This window comes from Aphelocoma coerulescens, chromosome 2, assembly GCF_041296385.1.
Source record: "Aphelocoma coerulescens isolate FSJ_1873_10779 chromosome 2, UR_Acoe_1.0, whole genome shotgun sequence".
NCBI classification, from domain to species: Eukaryota; Metazoa; Chordata; class Aves; order Passeriformes; family Corvidae; genus Aphelocoma; species Aphelocoma coerulescens.
Window position 1 is genome coordinate 82,629,135 of NC_091015.1, and position 17,353 is coordinate 82,646,487.

Consider the following 17,353-nt stretch of genomic DNA (forward strand, 5'->3'; position numbering starts at 1 on the left):
ACTTAATCTTCCTGTCACTTGTAAAAGGTGACATCCGCATAGCAGCAGGAATCCTCCTTCAAGAAATCATATAACAAAGCCACTAGAAGCATAAATTTAAATGCACATACAATATAAATGGAGGGGAAAAAAAGCTTGCTTGCTTCATGAATATCTATGATTTTTATATCACAAGAACTTACTTGAACATTCCAGTGGACTGAATGGGTTAAACAAGGAACAGCTTTCCTTGTTATTTATTATTAACAACATGTTGTACTGACTACATATCTTGGCTAGAGATCCCTTAGCTTTCCTCTCCAATAAAAGCATTAATTCCCAAGAAGAGGAAAGCTCTCATTGCATGTGGAAAGAAAAAGCAGGACATAAAATTAGATATTGTCATTCCAAATCATAAAAGTCTCAAGCTTTGTTGCCTCCTCGTTTCCTAACACCAAGTCCAGTGCTGCCACTGCTAGTCTGTGGGAGACATGCCTGTGCTTTATTAAAGACCCTGCTCCCCAAGTGCAGTGATAAAGGTGAGTAGAGAATCAGGAATACAATGGTGCATGGCAGGTTTACCTAGTTATACTAAAAATTATGGACCATCTTTGCCTGCCCTGGAACCAGACGTGAATTATCCTTACCATTCTAAAATGGCCTGAAACACCTCAGATGCTGTTCACACTCAACAGCCCCATACACATCTTGTCTTCTAAGAAAACATCTATCTGCACGTGGCAGGTATTCTTGCCCGGTGCTGCAGCTGGTGTCAGCTTTCTAAATACAAAACTTTCAACTTCTTCTAGATTCCCCACAAGTTAAAAAAAAAAGTAACAAGGCTGAGAACAGAGAACCTGTCTATCTGTTCATCAGCTCCCACTCCCTATACATTATCCACTCCCCTCCCAAGCAGCCGTTTTATCTCAGAGCACTGCAGTGAGGCAGAAAATTATTTGCTTAACATCAAAAAAAGCTCTGAAAGAAAGCCAGGATCTGAACCTGTGTCCCCCGACTCCCAATTTAATGCCTTGCCTACAGACACCCTTCTTTCTCTGTAAAAGTAGAGGGACATGCTTGGTACTACATTTAAATTGTAATGTGGACTAAAGGCAGTGTGCCCTCCCCCACTCCATGCGTAATAGTCAGCTATTAGAACCTCTACAACTGAGGCAGTAAATAACCTATTTTCCCATTGTTTCATATGCAACACATGAAATTAATTTTGTGTGCTCCCTGGCTCTAAAAGTGAGCGGCTTAACTGGCCCTCTTGCCCACATTCAAGGCAATCTTTCATAATAAATTAAAGGAAATACAGCATGTTCACAGTGACGGGAAGGAATTGTGTGGCAGCACATAAATCAGCAAGAAAGCTCTCCCAGAACAACTTGTTAGCAACTGATGTGGCATTTGTAGGAAGATGTCTGTGACAGTGTTCTTTCTGAAAGCAAAATAACCACTAACTATTTGCTAGAGTTTTCTCCTCCCCTGCTAAGTAAAGCATCAATTAGATGAGCACCATTTAGAGTTGCACAGTTCGACACCTCTAATCCCTTGAAGGCTGCTCTTGTGCCTTCCCTGCATGCTTGCATAAGAATTACAGGTTGCTTGTCAGCTTGAACAATCATTTTTCTATTTAAAGAAAAAACACAAACCACACAGAGAAAGGAAGGAAAAGAAAGGCAAAGAAAGGTTTTCCCATGCGATATATAGAAATTGTTCTGGAGGTAGTGAACAAGAAGAAGTTTATCCCCCCAAATCACCCTGAATCTGAATTGTATCTGATCAGAAGCAACACTCTATGGAATGTTAAACATGGCCTTTCTGCAGTTTTCCCATAGCTGATTCTGTTGGCTTATTTGGTAAGTAACTAAAAAGTGGAGGGCCAGGGCCTCACAGGGAAGGTCTGACTCTGCAGAGCAAACTGTTCCCGAAACAGAGCCACTGAGAGATGGTCAGTGAACAGTGTGAGAGGGAGCATGCAGGGAAAAACAAGATTCCCAGAACTTCCCAAGGCTCTGAGCTCCCTTATGTCTCTCCACCTGTTCTAGATCAGAACAATTAGGCCTACAGGCACTTCAGAGATTAGTGGAGAAATATTAAGTATTTTTTCAGTTTTATGATTTATGGGCACAACACATTCATATCTCGTTCAGGTAGTCATAGATGTTCCCAGCTGTGCATTGGCCTCTACAGCTGTAACGTGGCTTGCATGGCCTGTTACTTCCCCTCCAAGCCCTTTTCACATCAGATAACGCTGTTGTCACAGATGGAGACAGTCAGAGAGATCAAAATTAATATGGAATTCTCAGTTGTGCTACAGATGTTACTGGGGCTACAACAGAGCATCAACTGATACTTGATAAATTTGGGGGTTTGAAGGACTCACCAAATTCCCTGCACATTCAGAATGCACATTCACCCACTGAAAAAGGAAGCAAATTACCCTTGGAGACTGACAATTCACTTTTCTGCTAGCTTTCAAAAGGCTTATACATTTGAGCAAGATCTAAAGTCATCTACTTCATCCAAGAGGCCAGAAAATCCCTATGGAAAGAAGAGACATACATGCTGCACAGCTTGTCTATATTTGAATCAGAGTTCTGAGGCAGAAAAAAAGAAAATCCAAATTTGTACACCTGTTTTAAAACACTTGCTTAAATGCAAAGCTGTAGTAAACCAGGTCATAGCAATGTGCATGCTAATAAGCATCCTGTTGTGCTATCAGAAGGTTCAGGAGGAATCACGAAAAGCATTTAATGTTCCCTTTTCTATCCCTTCACAGCATGTGATATAGTAACCCCTCCCTTTTTTTTTTTAATAGACTTAGAAGAATGCAAATGGTCTTTTTAATTGTTCATGAGATGTCATTAAATTTTTCTTTTATGCTTAGAGTTCATTCTTCTAATCAGCTGTTTGGTCCCTTCCAGACAAATGTAAGAAGCTGCATAGTTCCCTTTATTTTTTTCTTTAATAGAAAACAGAACTTCAAAGTGAAATGATTAGAGATTTTAATTTAAAAAAAAACCCATACACTTGGGGGGTTAATTAGCATTCAAAAATTGACTTTTGTTATCAAAGCTAAACTATCTGACCTCGGCTTTATGTATTCATTGTGAATTCAAATGCTCCTGAAAGAGCCAGATTTATGATAAAATATTAATTTATTTCCATCTTCATTTTGCTGCCTGCAAACCACAACCATGGATCAACACTTAAAAAAGCCAGGAGAATTAAAGTCTCTGTTCCTAGAAGAAAAGGATACATTTCAATAGACAAGGTGGTATGAGCACCACCCTTTTTATTCCTTCTGTGGTTAAGAGACCTCTTCTCAAACTCCTTTTAGAGTGGGGAAAAAAGATACTCAAAATCAGCATTAAAACAATAACTGTACAGATGTTCTGTTTAAGTACAAATGGTTGCAGGAACTAGAAGGAAGACTATTGGCAAATGTAACAGAGTTTGTCCTCAGAATATGAGATGCCAGCTTTATAAAGACTGCTCCCAAATATTCATCAGATCTGGGAATGACAGGAGAGGCATCACGTCCCCAAAGCCAGGCAAAGGCTAAAACTACCTGTCAGTTAAGTGACAAGGTCATGAATACTACAAAAAGAAAACAAATATTTAACTCCAGTGGAACAAGCAACGTGTGCGTTGCGTGTCCCTTTCCAGTGACTGGATTAGACACTCAAGGGATTTCATTTTATGTGAAGCTTCAGTCTTGTAAATACAACCCTTGTGGCCTTATTCCAGTTCTTGTGCCTTACCTTGAGGCACAGCACAGCCAGAAACTAGGCCTAGAAAAGAGCTGAATTGTGCTTTGGTGTTGCCAACGTGCACAAGCCCTTACAAAACAACTAGCTGTGCACTGTTTGCTGAAAACCAATCTGGTTATCCTCAAAGATAAATGAAAGCAAACTTAGCTCAGCTAGACACCACTATCATTGTGATCAAACACATTTCTGTATTTAAGCTTTCTTCTCTGCTTCTTTGTGTTATTGTAGGGGTAGGAGGGTATAGGGTATTTTTTATTTGGGGTTTTGTTTGTGATTTTTTTTTCTTGGCTAGTTGCCTTGTTTGTAGTTTGTTTTTTTTGGGTTTTTTTTGTTTGTTTGGGGTTTTTGTTTGTTTGTTTGTTTGTTTTTAACTTGTTTTTTCCAAAACTACTTTGAAAATTCTAGAAGTCTTGCACTCTAGAGACTTTAGAGCTATCCTGCCTTTTAGGGACCTATGAATACTGGCAAGTTGGTCTGGCGCATTTCATCTTCTTGTTCAAAAGTAATTAAGTTTTTGTTTGTTTGTTTGTTTGTTTGTTTTTGTTTAAAGACACTCCAATGTTCAGGGCTAGAAGGCTGGTGAAGAAACTGAGTGGATTGAAGTAGTAAGCAGATGTGATACTGTAAAAGATAATATCTCTACTGAATCTCTACTGTTAGATTAAGAATTTGGCAGGCATCCTATGGTTGCTTCCATAGAGACAGCAGAGAGATGACATGAAAGGTTAAGCCCCCAAAACACTGAAGTGGTGTGTGATTAGGCCATATTCAGGAGCATAGACAGACACCTGCAGATACACCTCATGGAGTCCATGAAGACATCAGGTGTGCAGGAACACATCGCTATCAGTGGATATCAGGTACATCACTTTCGCCTGAAACAGAAATAGAATTTAATCATACAAGGATTATTTTAAAGATACAGTTTCTGCTGGGAGAAAAATAGATGAGGGTTCAAACTACAGACTATTGCAGATACATGTTTACCTGGCTGACATTTCCAGTAATCATCCTGCAGGCAAATAAATCAGAGACATGTATTACATTTTTCTCTCCTAGATAATAATTTTTTTTTTTTTCTGTATAGAGTATTTCTCATTTTGACATATTTCTATCATGTCACAAAGCAAATACAGTTTCCAACAATAACATATCAATTTTCAAAATTCTTATCTATAGATTGAACTTGCTAGCCCAACCCAGAGGCATTCATTTAGATTAGTTACATTGTCTGAAATAAGACAAATTGTATCAGTATGTCTGTTTTGTCAGCCTTTTGTGCATAAACATTATGTTAATAGGGTCACTGTAATACAGGAAGTATCAGGCAAGTTTCTACAGGGTTCATAAGTACACGAAAATATTCCTTATAAAATCTGTAATGGTCTGGCTGTTTCTATGAAGAATATCAGAACCCCATATATTTCAAATCCCCTTATTTTTAACACTATAGAGTATTTGAGGTGTTTCACAGAAACTGCTCGCTTGTGTTCTACCTGTGATTTCAGACCTCTTTAATCCTGCTACCTAGGGACAGCAGAAATTTATATACTGCTCAGGATGCCTATAAAGAAGCCTGTGCATTGCTTAAGAACAAAATTAATCTAAAACCTTACTGAAAAGGCTGAGACACACTCCATGATATAGCCATGCCTTTTTTTAAGGTTAGAAAAGGAAGGTTTCTTTATTAACACTGCCATACACAAATTTCTAATACACCCCTCCCCCCTCCAACAGGCCACAAATGCAAAACTGGGAGACGAAATATTTTCCCACACTGAGATTCCACTCTCACTGCAAAGCCACAGGCTCCACGTCAGCTTGGTCTGTCCACAGCTCTGACTCAGCTGTGGGACATAGGCAACATTCTGAGCTCTGCTGACCACAGCATTGTCCTGTCCAAGCCTTGCCCCACAAGGGGATGACACTCAAAACACGCCCTTCCTCCTCCAGCTGTGTCTGTGGCATGGGAAGACAGCAGCATATGGAAGAGCATTACATACCAAAACAGGTCAGGAAGCTTTAAAATGCTGAAGTTTCCATAGTATAATGAGGAACTTTTATCTTTCAGCATCAGACACACTGACAAAGCTTTCACGATTTCATGTGATATTTCTAGTGTGTCTATTATAGCATCCAAAGTGTGTGCTGCAGGCAGCAAAACTGTGGCTCGACCCTTTAGACACTAATTTATGGAAGCGGTTTCTAAGCTCCTGCCTTGGTAAAAGTAGGATGCATTTCTACTGAATTTGCTAAAATGAATGATAAGCTGTGCTGGGAGAGAGACACCTGGAGTGGCATTATCACCTGTGCTTTAGGTGACTGACAAAACGTAGACCTCTTTGCATGTTGAGTACATCACTTGAAATCAGCCTCAAGCGTCTTAATATTTACATTTTTTTAACCTTTGAGATAGTCTGTTTTCAGGATCACAAAATCCACAGCTCAGTCCATATGTTGAGAATATAATATTTTCCCAATAGAGAAATCTCCTGTTTCAATGTCTCTAAGCTCATGCAGTCACGAGCTCATTAGTCATTAATTGCATATTTTTTAATTAAATGGGACATATTGGCAGATAGCAAAATCTGAATTAAGGCAGCCTATAATCACTATAACAACAAAAGCACGAAACTCATCAGAAAACCAGGCAAAGACTCAGCCTATTCTAACTGCTGTTCTAACTACTCAGTAATAACTTGCAAGTATTTTCATACAGAGATATGGTAATTCAGATAAGAAACAATGATTAGGGCTTTAGCAATTTTTACTTAGAGAGGAATGAAAATTTTGTGGTGAACCATGTTACTAGTAAAAGAGAATGTATAGATTATTCTCCAAAAAAGTTAAAGTCATTTTTATTTTGTATATTTTAAACCAAATTATTTTGGAAAAAAACCCCATCCCTTGCATTATACCATTGTTTACTAATAATCTTAAGGGATAAATAAAATTTCCCAACTCACTAACACCTCCTAATGCAACAGCATCACCTTCAAATCTTCCTGCCTCTTTATGATCTCCATTTTTGTTTTCCTTACTTTGACTTGAGGCTTCTTAACTGTCTCCCACTGAATGTTTGCATAACACCTTACAGCATGAGGTTTCAGGCTTGACTGAGATTTCCAGATATTACCACATTAGTAGCAAAGCTTATTTGACCTGGTATTTCTACTCTTCCCTTCCCACACTCACCTCCTACGATGGGCAGGTAAATATTCCCACTTGTTTTACAGACAAAGCACTACAAAGGCAACATATTTGAAAGAGGTCACAAAAAAAACCTCTGAGAGGGTGAGACAAAGAGACCACCTGACTTGCAGATATGCAAGGCTGCCAACAGCACTAATATACCGCTCCTGTAGGCTCCACTACCATCTGTGTGCTTTGTCCTGACTAATACAAGCAGAACTTTAGTACCTGACTCAAGGTTTTTCTGAGATGCAGCTCCATCGGGAATTGGAAAAGAGAGATGCCACACAAAGACAGAAAGTATTAATCAGATGACAGACAGTAGGGAGATTTCTTGAACAACCCAGCACCAAATACATATTAAGACTGCAGATTTAATAGGCCAGTTCCCATGTAAAAGTATAGTAGGAAAAGGTAAGCACAAATAAATTAAGATAGGCTGGAGGACAGTGATGATCTGCATATAGAACTAATAATAAAAAGGATCATTTGCAATTGACACCTCAAGGAGCTGGAGTCATAGCCATTTCTGGTATGCTACCTGCTTGGATAATGTCCTATTATACTTGCCTTCAAAACTGGAAAAAAATAAATAGAAAAAAGAAAGGAAAAAAATCTACTCAGCCTGCACTTCCTGCAAAACCATAACTATCCAAAATGCTCAGGCATTATCACCTGACTGATATTACAGCAGCAGTGTCAGTCCTTTATAAGTACTGAATTGCACATAAGATTTTGTAGATTGATTTCAAGCATGAAAATTATGGTACAGAGTAGGCCTTAAGATTCAATTGACCAAAACTTGCAAAAGGGAGAGGGATACCAATGAAAAAAAAAATTATGCTAAGTTATCCATCATCACAGAGACAGTTTTTATAGTAGAGGCATAAATTGTCAGTAAATGAAAGAAACAGTAGAAGATTCATTCAGGCTGTCTGGAGAACAAAAAAAACCCCAAACAAACAGCAACACATCTCACTGGTCTTTGAGAACTTTTCTACCTGAACAGATAGGGATTTGGAATTAGATCATGCAGAGGTGTGGAAAAACAGAGTGCTCCCTTCTGTACAAGTTCAATTTGTGAGAGACTAAGCTAGTTTCAAGTGAAGTAGGGAGTAGGAAATTGCTGCCTGGATTTTCCTGGTTGTCCTGGAGAAAGTTGCAGAAGGACCACTCCAGCCAAATAATTAGGACAGTCTTAATGAAAGACTTTTGGGATTGCTTCTGGGAAGGAGCACCCTTCCTTACATACAAGAGAAATTACACACCTGTGGTAGGCACTGCTAAGGAATTTGTAAGGGAGAGACCTTAGATTTGAGGTTGAGATTAGCCCGAAGAAGTGCAGAGCCCAAAATTTCTCCTTCCTGTAAGGATGTTTTCACCACTGTTTAGCCTCAGAACTGTCTTTCCTTCTCCTTCTCCTTCTCCTTCTCCTTCTCCTTCTCCTTCTCCTTCTCCTTCTCCTTCTCCTTCTCCTTCTCCTTCTCCTTCTCCTTCTCCTTCTCCTTCTCCTTCTCCTTCTCCTTCTCCTTCTCCTTCTCCTTCTCCTTCTCCTTCTCCTTCTCCTTCTCCTTCTCCTTCTCCTCCTTCTCCTTCTCCTTCTCCTTCTCCTTCTCCTTCTCCTTCTCCTTCTCCTTCTCCTTCTCCTTCTCCTTCTCCTTCTCCTTCTTCTCCTTCTCCTCCTCTGAGGAAGATCTCTGAGCAAAAGAGCTCCAGGTTAACTGGATTAGACAGTGCCCTCACTCCAAAACTTGGCTTTCCCACTTCTCAGGATTCTTGGAGGAAACTGGGCTTGAACCAGTTCACAGCGAGTAAGAAACTGAACATCACCCATGCATTAACACAATAGCAATCTAAGCTCTAAGCTGTTTTGCAAGGTGATCTATCATTTGTTCTTTGCCAATAAAATCCATTTTAGAAGCAAGATGCAAACACAAGTGCACTTTGTAGGTAATTCTCATCTGTCAGTGTGCTTTAGGTATCATTAAAACTAAGTAACTTCAAGAGTTTGGCAAAGAAACACTTCAAAATGTTCCCACCACCGATTATTCTAATAAATCTTATTATTGTTGTATCACATTTTTCTACTGGAAGGAAAAACTGAATTTCCAGGCAGTTCTAATCTATTGTAAAGTTTGGTTCTCTGAAGACTCCAATCCATTCTATCCTTTCTAAAAAATTAAAGATTTTGAAGGTGTTCCCAGAAAAACCCTAGCAATTAAGCACTCAAATTTCTATTGGTCCTATACCAACACTAGTTTGTTTTCATCTAGACTCACCTAAAAATGGTCTTGTACTTTTTTCACCAATCCTCCCAAATCACAGCAACACAATATATTATGTCCTTTTCAGTCTCCAGCAATCTAGCCTTTACAATCACTGCATTTAAAGATCCCTACATTTAGCAGTCAGAAAGCAAGCAAACAATGCAATGGTTCTGATTTTCCACATCAATCTAATCTTGCTGCATTTTGAAGAAAAAATGTGGTTCAGATCTGGGTTCAAGTGAAACCTTCCTTGCCTGTAAGGTTTGAGTAAAAACATCAGAAGGAAAATGCCACTAGAAAGTTTCTGCCTTGTTTTCAACCATAACTTATTAGTGATGAAGTACACTAGGCATTAGATCTAGATCAAATATGAATGCAATTCTGTTGAAAGAATAAGAACATGATACAACTCAGGACAACTTTCTATTTTTAGTCTAGATTTATGAAACTTATGGAAAGGTAGGCTGTACTTGGCCTGATACAAATCTATGCAACATATTCATCCTAAAGAAAAAAACCCTAATTTTACTTAATAATTTGAATTAACACCAAGTCAGTATTTTGGGTCATATGGTTGAGATGTTTGGGACATTTTTAACTGATATCTGTAAGCCCTCAGCTAGATTTACTGTATCATCAGGCCAAAAACTCTGATCTATTTTTGTAAATATGTGATTTCACAGTTGGTTAATTTCTCAATCCTGTGGAGAAACTGTAGAGAACAGAAATAGTTTAAAAGGCAATTTTTAATGACAGAATCCTTCCCATTCTAAATAAGTCTTATACAACAACATGATACTGTTGTATGAATATGACTATAAAAAAATGGAACCTACAGTAGATACAGATTATTCACATTACTATTCTTTTCAGTATTCACACATCATAGAAACAAATGATAACAACAGGAAGTATTGCTGGAAGACTGTTTGGCCTGTGTGATGGCTAGCACTCCATTGACTTCAGTGGAGTTCTGCAATTTATGTCAAAAGATCATTTGAAATTATTTTGAGCTCTCAGCTACACACATAATGAGAAGGAAGTCAGCCGTGAGACATGGAAAATCTTTTGTAAAAAAAACCCCAACATACCTGAAAACTAAATTGCCTACAACAGATTAAACAGGAGAGAAAGATGCACTCATGGCTTTCCTCAAGCTCTGAGCATAAGTAACTTCTCAAGAAGTTTAGTTGAGTTTCAGCATACATTGTGCAGTTTTTGAACAGAATCTTGTTTCCTCTGTGGATTCAGCACCTCTTAGTGGGATCTGGAAAAATTCAGGGTCTCTAATGCATTTCCTTACAGGTGGCTTCACTTCCACCTTGTTTATGAAGCCTCACGTTTTCATCGGACAGGTGAGCAAGATAAATCATTATAAATACATTCATGATATATCATCAGTTCTGCACAACGTAGCCTCATAACTTATTCTATTCCACGGTCAGTGATGAATAAGTTTTTGTTCTTCAAAATATCAGGTCTAGGTATCCCCCACGAGCAGATATCTCAGTAAAAACTGAACTATTTTTAGTTACTACATTAGATTAGCAATGATTCATATTCTCGGGCATTTTTAGCCTGGGAGAAATAAAAAAGCATAGATATAGAAACAGCAGCAGGATCACAGTGAGTTTTTTTCATCTTCACATGGACCACCAAGGACAACTTTATCATAATGTTGTTCTCAGCTCCACCGACTGGTGGTGGCAGTTCCCGTATGCAGTGGTGGGGTCACCATGCATGTCCATCATGCCCACTGAAGGCTGGTAGTCACCTGTGTCTCACAAATGGAGCCCTAACTCCATTTGCAGGTGGGATGCAGATACACACAGCAATTGGGGAAGATCCTTCTGTCCTCTTTTTTTGGCTTTCTTTGGCTTCTTGAGGAAGATGGAGCGCGAGATAGTCTGGGTCCTTGACACTTATCATCTCTTTGCCTCTACCATCAAATTCCCCTAAAGCCTTGTGTAACAGACTTACTGCAGCTAAACAAAATTGATCAGTTTTACTACAGCAAATGCTAGTTTGCCACCTTGAGCTCCCCAGCGAGCAGCACAGGGGCTGTACATCTCCCAGGGTCACACAGCATCCTGCCTTGGCAGGCAGCCCAAGAGCTGAGAAATAGGGGCAACAATGAACCTTGGAGAACCAGGCAGCTAACTACTGCAGTGACAGAAATGCCTTCCAAAAGGCTCAGCAGCAGGTTTACAGCCAGGAGCACTCAAATAATTTTCCTACACCAATAAATAAATTAATAAATTGTAACCATTTTCTGACAACACTGGAATGTTTTTGTTTTCAACAAAATCCTGGTTTGGTTTTGTTTTCTTCTAAAGAAGAAAATTTTGTTCCCTGATCAGCTCTATTTATTTCCTTATATCCTGCCTGTCCTCTCTGATGTGTATTTATTCCCCCTAGGTTGCTTTTATTTGTTTACTGCCTAGTAGAATGAAGCATTACTCTTCGCTGGGAGAGGCAGGAGGTATTGTAATGTGAACAAGTAATTACTAATATGAATATTTAATCAGGAATAGGATGAGCGTTGTCTAATGCACACAGCCATGTCTTAGTCCCCGTGTAAGAAGACATGTGGTCAGAATCCATGTTCACTCTGTCTTCTTGTTCTCAGAAACAATTTGAAAAAAGAAGAGACCAGAGCTATAGCAGGACAGAAAGCTTCCTTCTGACTGGATGTGGAATCACTAACAAGTGAAGCAACAGCAGTAAGCCAGCATAATCACAATTAATTCCTTCAGGGACCCACAAGTGTGAGCTGCTCTTTACAGAGGAGCAAGCCAGGTGCTGAGGATGACACAAGGCAGGCATGGGCAGCGTCCTCATCAACAAGGACTGCAGTACTGCGGGATGCTGAACACAGAGAGCAGGGGTGCTCTGACCAGCGACACTGAGCAGGCTCAGCCAAGAATCCAGATCACTGAGCAAGCCCACAGGGATGCAGCAGGCCTGAGGTCAGGCCAGGAAGGCAATAAGTCAGATCAGGTCAGGATCAGCAAAGTCCATGAACAGCCACAGACGCAGCTGCAAAGTAGTCAAGCCAAGGATCAGGGGCAAGAGGCTGAGCAAAACCAAAACCCCTGAGTAAAAGAGGGGCTTGGGGAAAGGCACCTCCCAGCCTGTTCTCACACAGTTCTCCACAGTAACACAGCCACCCTGCATCAGAGCTAGCCTTGAGCACAAGGGGTTAAATCCTGAGAGCCCTGAGAGGCTGTGCAGCTTGCCATATCTATACAAAGCTGAGTGCTCCCTCTCTATTGTGGTCTCTCTCTCTGAGGGAAAGCACTCACCAGCAGAGACACCTGTTCAGATTGGTCACTGAAAGTATTTTGCAGTCCTGTGTATACCTGTAGCAAAGAATTTAACACATCTCCAGCAACATGAGCAGCCTTGCACAATATACTTCAGGGTAAGAACTTTTTTTCTCCCCCATGTTTTAATTAAGCTGCACATGGTGTTCTAATAAGCTCTGATGCCATAGGGTCAGCCACAGGCTCTGGAGTATCATTTACAAGTGAGATCTTGTATCACAATGAAAACCCACCATCTTAACACAGAATCACTAACAAAAGGAGCAAGATGGAAAGAGAATTAGAGCCATGTACATTAGAGCCATGACAAAAGGTCAGGCCCTTTTGGAGGCTATGATGAACTTTCAGCCTCTAATTAAAACCAAGATATGTTAGTTTGTTTTGGTAGCAAAAATACCATAGAGAGACTAAAAATACAGCAGGCCATCAGCTCTTGTCTAGACAGCAGTTAATGCCTGTGGTTTTTTGTGCAGCTTCTGCACAATAACTGTTCAGTTCAGAGCCTAACAAAAAAAGTCCCACATGTCACGCACCTACTTCCAAATAAACCTCTGGTACTTCTAGTCCCCAAAATTCTTATGCAGGAGAAAAGGAAATAATTTAATAGAGTTCCAGTGAATAGTTTATTATAAAAATTAAATTTTATTTTAAAAAATCATTTGTAAAAAATGACATTTACTAACAAATGAAATCCCATACATATGACACTTCCTGTGTGAGATCCCAACCTAATTTAAGCTCTACAAAACAAGAGAGCCAAACTAGTAAATGCTGAGGCTCTAGGCCCACAGAATTTGGTGCTATGTGCAAGACTTTCAAAATCTCCACAAGTAGGATTTTGTTATAAGCTCTGTATGATCTTGTTTTTCTCCCAACCTATTTTGATTGTATTAAAAAACAGAATAATAGAATTTTAAAGATTGAAAAAGATCTTTCAGTCACCGAGTTCAACCATCAACCCATCACTGTCAAGCCCTCCACTAAACCATGTCCCCAGGTGGCATATCTACACATCTTGCACATACTTTCAGGGATGGGGATTCCACCAGTTCCCTGGGCAGCTGGGTCCAATGCCTGGCCACCCTTTCTGTGAAGAAATTTTTCCTAATATCCAATCTAAACCTCCCCTGGCACAACTTAAGTCTGCTTCCTCTCATCCTATCACTTGCTGCTTGGAAGAAGAGACTTACACCCACCTGGATACACCCTCCTTTCAGGCAGCTGTCGAGAGTGATAAGGTCCCCCCTGAGTCTCCTTTCCTTCAGGCTAAACAACACGAGCTCTCTCAGACGTTTCTCATCAGACTTGTGCTCCAGACCCTTCACCAGCTGGAGCGTGTCCTTCTCTGGACACACTCCAGCACCTCCATGTCCTTGTTGCTGTGAGGGGTCCAGAATTGGACACAGGATTCCAGGTAAGGCCTCACCAGTGCCAAGTACAGGGGACAATCCCTACCCTGGTCCTGCTGCCACACTGTTGGTGATACATTGGCCTTCTTGGCCACCTGGGCACACTGCTGGCTCATATTTAGCCATCTGTCAAACAACACCCCCAGATCCTTTTCTGTGGGGCAGCTTTCCAACCAGCTGCCCAAAGCTTTGTAGCAAATACACATCACATGGTGGATTAAAACTTCCTACTGATGGTAACCAGCAATCCCAACCCTTCACTATTTGTATGTCAGCTCACTTCTTCCACTCCCAAAGGGAAAACTTTCTTCCAGTGAGGTCAAGGAAAAAAAAGGCCCTTTTCATCAAGATCTTCTCCTCTTACTTATTTTTGTTGCCTTGAAAATGAAATAGGGTCAAATTAGGGTCATCTCTCCACTATTTTCACATTTCAGGAACAAAACCACGACTGAGATGATGTGATTCAATACCATTGCAGAAGAAAGTATTTTTTGTACATTTTGAAGTTTTTTTACAATTGTTAATACCAACAGAGATGGAAAATGCTTTCATAATCATAAATCACAATCAAAGAATGGTTTGGAGCAACCTTTAAAGATCATCTAAGTCCACCCACCCCTGGTATTGCTGAAACATTTTTCACTAGATCAGGTTGCTCAAAGTCCTGTTCAACCTGACCATGACAGTTCCATTAACTGGGTATGCACAATATCTCTGGACAACGCATGCCAGTGCCTCACCACCTTCATAGTAAAACATTTCTTTCTTATGTCCAATCTAAACATTTTTCAGTTTAAATTTTAGGTTCAAGCATGACAGTGCCAAGAATATTCAGTCCTTTGAACTTTTCTGAAGTGTCTAAAAAAGTTGTTGGGTTTTTTGGTTTTATGGCATTGATGTTCTTTTGTCCTTCCAGAACATCTTAAAGAGTATACCAGGGAATAAAGCACAGGCTGCCTGGTCCTTACAACACTTTTTGGAGCTATGCTACACACCTTCAGGCACATAAATCACTTTGGTGAACCAATGGTTCTGCAGTATGGCCATAAGTGCAGTAGTCTGCAGGTGACACAAGAGATTAGATACAGATGGAAAATTCAGCTTGTGGTACCTTCATTACAGCTCCATAGTGGAGATAGATTGATTTGATTTTCATTTTTTTCCTAAAGAGTGTGTGGGATCTTATTTCCTTCAATTTACGCAGGTGTAAGCTAAGGGGAAATCTATTAATGTTATTGGGTTTTCATTAACATGAAGTTGTGTAATGAATGGAAGGAATTGTTCCATGGCTCATTGTTTTCATCCTGTAGAGTTCTACTTGCAACTTGATCCAAACACACATATAGGTTCCGCTTGACTCACTGATTCTGTCTTTCAAAGAAATTTGGTACCTTAATTGTCAAATCCAGACCATTATACATCTTATAGATGAGAACAAACTATGAGAACCTAAGTCAACACTAAAGATTGGCTTTGTTGAAAATTTATTTTGGGAAAAACTTTTTAAAATAACTCTAATAAAGCCATAACGACTGCTCTGCCACCTGAAGAATGAGATGGTTTAGTCTGATTTTTTTTTATTTAAAAGCTGTAAAACAAAACAAAGCAAACAGCTGATCATTACACTTGAACCAGACCAGTCTTACAGATTTCATTCCAATTTGGAATACCAGTGAATTTATAAATCCTTAACTAATGCTTCTGTAGAATTACTGCTTTTACTTGATTTGTTTTTTTATGACTTCCAGACACAAATATTATTTAAAAAATCCTTAAGAGAGTTAAGACTTCGGCTTGAATAGATTTGGAGAACAAAAGACAGCACTATAGATGATTTGACTGACATGCTCTGTAACAAAGCCCTATGTAGCTGTTTCTGCAACTTGCCGGTGCCAAAATTCCTTCTTGAATAACAGCCTCTCTTCTAGACAGATTTAGAATATCTAAGGGATGGAGAATCAAAATCTTTCTAGACTATTTTTTTTCCCAACACAAACTATTATTCTCACTATCAAAAGGCACACTTAGTTTTTCCATTATGTATCCTTGTTGCCCTGTTTTGGAATAACTTCTCACTGACCTCTCATGTTGTAGGGGTTTTTGTATTCATCTCATCATGTCCCTCAAGGCTTTCAACCATAGCAAAGACCAGGATAACATTACCAAATCTCACATTTGAGCAGTGTCTCTTCCCTCAGTTGCAAACATTGCATTTGGCAGAGTCAAAATTTGTCCTCTTCAATGTAGACTCTTGGTCCAATTGCTCTGGACGGGTTCATATGAGTACTTGTCATTTATTACTTCATATTTTAAGACACTGGCAAATTTTACCAAGAGCATTTGGTACATCTGATTTCCAAGCACTAAACATCTATCCAGTTGTTCACTGAAAACATGTTTCCCTTTAAAGTCACTGTCAAAGTCCCCCAATAAAATTGCTCTTTGATAAAGCCTCAGTTGAAAAGCTCCTTATTAATCACTTTTTAATATGGACTACATTGACCACAAAATTTAACTGTCTGAAATGACAGCATCTTTTATAGCCTATGTCAGAAACATCGTACAAAATTCTATAACCAAATTTATATACAATCATTTTTTCTGCCTTGGCTAAACCCAGTAACTTACAAGCCTGAAAGCACCTGGTACAGCAAAGCCCATGGCTAGTCAAGGAGAACTGACATGGGGTTCAAGCACATCCCACTCTTAAAGAAGTAAAACTCATAATATATAGTTCATCTGTTGCTGTAGCTATCACATCAAAACCTGGGATTCACAGACCTCCCAGTTTGTTTTTGTTATAAAATTTTAAATGAGAAATCCAACTCTAACAATTGCTTTTAATTTGGATACAAGGTATCATTTGCACTGTTCAGTAAAACAATTGATTCTAATAAACTGTGCTTGAGATTTCTCCATTTTAAGAAATGGGTATTCATCATAAGCAGGTCAATTTTTTTTCTCATTACAAAATTCAGTAAGGGTGGGAAAAGGCATTTTCACCAGCACTGAACCCACCCAGAAAGTGAGAGGCATTCATACAGCTAAACATCTTTGTGGGAAGATGTTCCCCACCACTATGTGACTCCAGAGGGGCTGGTGGAGGGCAACAAGGCACAAGCAAACAACCTTGTGTAGTCTAGGGACAAATTTTGGTGTCCCTAAGCAGAGAGGTAAGGAAAGAAGAGTTAAGACAGTTAAAGAAGCCTTCCTTTCCCATTGTGTTTGAGACAAGTGCTCTGATCTTCCCCAAAAGAGTAAAAAATATACAGTTGTCCAAAAAAAAGGCCATACAGTTCTGACACAGAGCAGGAAACAGGCAGAGTGATGGAGGTTGGAAGGATCTGCAAAGAGCAACTCCAAGGTAGAGCTGCTCTACAAGTGACTGAACAAATATGTCC